The sequence below is a fragment of the Astatotilapia calliptera genome, chromosome 14, assembly GCF_964374335.1.
Source record: "Astatotilapia calliptera chromosome 14, fAstCal68.1, whole genome shotgun sequence".
In the NCBI taxonomy this organism is placed as follows: domain Eukaryota; kingdom Metazoa; phylum Chordata; class Actinopteri; order Cichliformes; family Cichlidae; genus Astatotilapia; species Astatotilapia calliptera.
The window spans coordinates 33,795,910-33,801,610 of record NC_137435.1 but is presented as its reverse complement, the minus strand read 5'-3'; the positions used below and the strand labels follow the sequence as shown (position 1 = coordinate 33,801,610).

Genomic DNA, 5,701 nt, shown 5'->3' with positions numbered 1-5,701 from the left:
AATTATAATATTTCTGACTGTCTGAGGCAAAATTTCCCCGATTCAAATCGGATCGAATCGATTCGGGACCTTGTGAATCGGAATTTAATCGATTCTAGAAATCAGTGACGATACCCAGCCCTAGTCATCAACTTCATCAACACATGTTCACGTTTCCTGTTTTATTACGGTAGCCTCGGTGTGTGTGTATTTTGTCCTGTTCCACTTCCTGTGTGTGATTAGTTAGATTAAGTTCAGTTGTGTACTCACTGGTCTCCTATCATCATCATTAGCCTGGCATTTAAGCTATCAGTTTCCCTCAGTTCCTTGTCTTATCATTGTTAATCCCACATGTGTTTCCAGTTCAGTTAGCCAGCGATTCAGTCAGTCAGTTACTCAGTCAGCCAGTCAGTCAATCTCTCATGTTCCGTTCATCCTTCCCATATAATAAACACCGTTCACATCCTTCATCAGTCTGCAGGTCCTGTGTTTGGGTCCACTTCCTTCTTTCCACACAGCGATCGCCCTGACAGCTGGCCTTTCTGCTTTCTGCAAAACGATCCCTATGAGTGACATCTACTCCAGAGTTGTTATCAGATGCTGATAAAAAAAAATTGTGATTCAAAATCTAATCACTGCTGCAAATAATCCAAGAGACTAATGCTGCAGAAAATTTTTAATCTTGGATTCATCAGTTGCAGTGAATAGATAGAAGAAAATAACCTGTAGAAAACTAAACAGAAGAAAGAAGAAGAGAAGATTTTCTCCATCTAAAGCAATGCATTATCGGGGATTGTAACATCTAGTCCTTTTACTGAATCAGTTACACAACAGAACACTCTTTATTAAATCTATTTTTGATATTGTTTTAATCTAAAGTACAAGTTTATCACATTAGTCCCAGGGTGTTCTTTGAGTACACCGTATAAAGGAACAATTGAGTCTGAAGTCACATTGACCCGCAGCTTTCATACATAGATCTGCCGACTCCCTCTTGCACACCACTAAATCTGGGCCATAATCACACCCTAATTCACACACTCATAAATCTTCTCCCCCAGGCTCTGATGTCAACTCTATCCCCCAAACACACACATAAGGTTCATCACACACTACTGCAGGAGGATATTTTTAACAATTCATTTCAATGCCTTTGCAGTGCCAAAGTTTGGAGCCTTTGAAGTCTGAGTGGAAGTCCAAGAGCGCACTAGTTTAATTTCACTATACTATAATGGCTTCCAAGGTTCACAAGGACTTTAAAAAGCATTCAGACACACTGTAAAACCTAATAAGTTCACAGAACTCAAAAATTGTTGTGTAACAGATTACACAACAATTTTTTAGTTGTGTTTTTAAAAGTTTTAAGTTTAACTAAAATAAAAATTATAGTTGCAGTTGCCTTAAATTACCTCAATGTTAACTCATAAATGTTGATATTCCTCAACTTATAATTAGGGAGTAATAAACTCAAAATGTTCAATATTTTTCAACTTAATTAAGGTGGGAAATACACTCAAAATATTTTAGATATTGCAACTCATACGATGTGGGAAATAAACTCAAACTTTTTCATATCTTCTAACTTATAATATGGGAAATAACCCTTAAAATCTTCAATATTTTTAAAATACGGTGTAAAATACACTTACAAATAATTCTAAACTGCCCAGTAAATTATAATCAGCTAAAAGTGTTAGAAAACATGAAATTACACATACTAACAATTTAACAACTTTTTATTAAACACAATGTGCTTTTAAAAAGGCACAAACAACAGAGCTCACTCATAAAAAAGTGCTTCATAAATAAAACAAGAGAAAAAGACTCCAAGGGTCTCCATCTCAATTCTAAAATTCAATAACATTTTCAGTATTAACAGCAATTGCAGCTATTAGAACATTGAGGCATTTAACACTTACTGTACCTTGACAGCTGCAGCTCACTTTCTTTTTTAAAAATACATAAAAACAAACAGTACTGTTTCCACTGCTGTACTTATAGGGAACAAACATCAAGGCAGTGCATTTACGTGTTAGGCAACAGAACATTAAACATGAATAGTGCATGAACTGAACAGTCATTCATCTTAAATGTGAGGTAGAAGAGGCAAATGATTAGGAAAAAAACAAACAAAAAAAGCTTCCTCAATACTCAGCTCAACAAGTAGTCAATTCTGAGTGATTCACTCATTGAACAAATCATTCTTCAGCATCAGTAGATGCCCTTTCAGTGGTTTGTTGTCCTCAAGGCACATCACAACCTTCTGGATAAATGTGAATGTAAGCTCAGGTTTCTTTGGGTATTGTAGGTCTAGTGCATAGATGTACCCAAAGAGCAGGAGAAATGACTCAGCCAGATTTGTGGGACCATTCACAAGTATTTCATCCTCAACGACAATGCAGATGCTTTCGGGACTGAAGAGGGCCGAATCAGTAGAGTCATCCGTGACAACTGTCAGCAGAGCCACAGGAGTGTCAGTGAGGTCTGGACCATCTGCTGACTGCAAAACAAAAATAATATAAGAATGAGTTCAGCCCCACAAGGACACAAATCATGCTACTGATTAGAGGTGTGAATCTTCAGAAGTCACACGTTTCTTTTAGGATTATAATGTCAACGATTTAATTTGATATTGCGATACATCATGATGCATTACAATAATCTTAATTTGGGTTTGGTTTTAAATGTTTTCAATAAATATATGCCAAGATATTTGTTTTTGTTATTTACCAAACATTTCTCTGACCACAACATGGCACCTCCAAAAAAATAGAACACTTGAATTTTAAAAGGGAGATAGTTTTTATCTGTGGATTTGTTTTTGTTTAATAATCTTTCAACTATTTTCATGTTTTCTGGTTTATGCGTAACAATCTTATTCAACAATAGTTGATATATGGGAGAAAACAAGTCAAATGAGGACTGTGTTGAACCTCCTTCCTGATATACACCCTGGTTCTCCTTGAGTTCTGAGTGATGTCATATGTTTGACTGAACAGCTAGGCAAAGGGGTTGATGCTGAGGCCAGTACACTTACATCACAAGTCCTGAATAACGTGGAGGCATCTTCACGCAGGTACACAGGAAGTGCACGAAGGACGAGGGCCCGTCTTGTATTTACATCATGCTGTTCCTAGATGAACATACAATATCTATTAGAATAGTATTTACACAAATGCAGAGTAAAAACAAAGTGTTGGATAGCCATGTTCTGATTGTCATTGTTATAGATCAGGGGTGTCCAAACTTTTTGTGTAACGGGCTAAACTTGTCAATCTAGAAGGGTAACCCAAAAAAAATCTAAAAAATTTGAATTTTTAATTCAGGGCAAAATTCTCTAATTTCTTTGTATTTATTTTTTATTTAAATTAGGACAAATTATAAAACTCACCCACTGACAACTGGTGAAATGTTGACTCTCTGTAGCTCTTTGCAGTCTGATATCTGTAAACAATATGTGCACAAAGATGACTTATTAATGTTCAAAAACATTTTTTGCACAGCACACACGCATGTAGTCAGCTGATCTCATCTGATGCAGATCTGCTCCTTGATCAAGTGACATTTGTCCGGATTTTTGGCACGAGTGACGTCGAATCAGCATCGCAGCTGGATGGCCCGATTTACATACCCAGCGCAGCTGATTCTCACCACAATAATTTACTAAGATTATATGCACTCCTGTTATTAAGTCCAGTTCAGTCTGTAAATGTTAACCGTTTCGAACTAATGTTGATAGGTGTGTTGCTAAGCTTAATAACTTAAATAACAAACTTGAAATTTACCCGTCCTATTTTCCCCTTTATTGTTTTTTTCTCTGTGCTGTAAATCTTCTGTCTAAGAAGAAATCTGAGGCTGCTGTTCTGAAAATAAGCTACCAAAGCTTTTTCTGAATGAATCAATAAAGATCCATTTATGGAAAGCTGTGATGAAGGCAGTTTTGTCTTTAATTATATTCAACAATATAACATATTCGACCACTTTTAAGTGATTTTGTGATCTTTAATACACTAAAGTTAAGGGTATTTACCTAATTTCTAGTAAGTGGCCCTCAGTGAAAAAAGTTTGGACACCCCAGCCTTACAGGTTAGGGAGTATTTGTGATCCGCACAGTCTGCATCAATGATTCTTTCTTAGCCTGGGAGCAGAACGCGGCTCTTTATTTTCATTTCATTTCAATTTATCTAGCAAAGATCGATAGGGTCTGGCTTAAAGGTGTCAAGGAGGCGCCTCAGTCTGGTTGAGCCTTGTCGAATTAGCGTGAACAATTTAGCTGAACGTCGTTCGTAGCACCGAGTTCGACCAGTGTATAATGTTAGGCTGAATCAGGCGATGCATTTTTCCGCAAGCCTTGACTTGTAGAGCTCGCTTAGTGGAATACCCCTCTAAACTGTTAAAAGGATTTCGAGATTATCTCACAACCACACATTTGAGACTACGAAAAAATACAAACGTGTCTAATTACCATAATGATAACACACTCACGTTGTTTATTATTGTTCGCTTCATGCTAGCACACACACACAGCTCAACAGCGTAAACTACTGACTGTGTAACACGGACACTTATTGAAATAAGTATACTCACAATACGCACGTGCATTACCGGCGAATACGACAACCGGTAGAAACGGACAGTAGAAAGTTTTAGTAGAAAGTTCAAACGCATGGAGCTAGAACTGCCAACCGTCAACTTCCCGGGCAAGAATACAATGCATTATGGGAAATGTTGTCCCCCACGGAAAACCGCCAAAACGTTACACCATTCTAATTTGAAATAACATTACGTATTTGTCACATTCGAAAACTTCTAAAATTACAATTACTTGGATTCGAATTCATTTATAACAAACATTCACTGTGCACAAAGTACGAATATATTTCCAGTAAAAAATTAAAAAAGAATGTTTATCTACATTAACTTTAAACAAAACAAAAACACGTAGACTTACCAAATTTAGGGCAGTTGATGAAAAAAAATAAGGTGGTGGGTTGAAGTTGGGGACTCTTAATCCACACGGGCTGGCCAAATCTTCCCCGCATCAAGGTAAATTCAAGATGGCTGACTCAGCTTTCCTGAGGGAGCGACAAGACTCCACCCACCAGAACGTCACTAAACTAAGCTTCTTAAACTTTTTGAGCTTTCCAAAAAAATTAGCTAAAAAATATTGAGCCCTATTCAATTAAAGCTGCATAAAAGCCAACAGAGCTCAATACTTTATAGTTTGCTCAACTACAAAACGACATTTGAGTGTTATGAGCTTATTAGTTATGAGCTAGGACAACTGTTAGGGATTACAGTGCAGCTATAAAATTAAGCACTGCAAAAAACACAACAAAAAAGGGGGTGTCCAATAAAAAGGAAAACGAGATCAGGGTTTTCTACATGTGAAGTTAAAAAGGAAGGTTTAAGGGCAGGTTGTAGGATAGCATTTCAAAACATTTATCAAATCTGTAGCAGGATATATATTCATCTGTTTACCGTGCCTCAGAGGATAAAAAAAAAGCTTGGTACAGTTTGTGAAATGAAGAACAGATCCAAGACAAAGACAAACTGGCAGGGAATTTCAACTTTGGGGATATAAAATTCTGGCATGCATTGCACTTAAATTGCTTTGAAACAATATCCAATCACCCCCTCTCTCTTTCTCCTTTGGCTTTGAAAAATGAAAGGTCAAGGGAACAGGATATGAAATATAGGAAGGCATGTGACGGATGTATAT

The 5,701-nt window shown here is 36.9% G+C and overlaps 1 long non-coding RNA gene across 1 annotated transcript; it reads right to left on the bottom strand.

Annotated features, from left to right (window-relative positions):
• Positions 1-1,697: 1,697 nt before the first annotated feature.
• On the bottom strand, positions 1,698-5,249 carry LOC145420109 (uncharacterized). The gene is made up of 4 exons (XR_013901392.1): positions 4,567-5,249; positions 3,371-3,423; positions 3,017-3,112; positions 1,698-2,479 (listed from the first exon to the last, which is right to left on the bottom strand). It is a non-coding gene; the product is annotated as an uncharacterized LOC145420109 (long non-coding RNA).
• Positions 5,250-5,701: the final 452 nt, after the last annotated feature.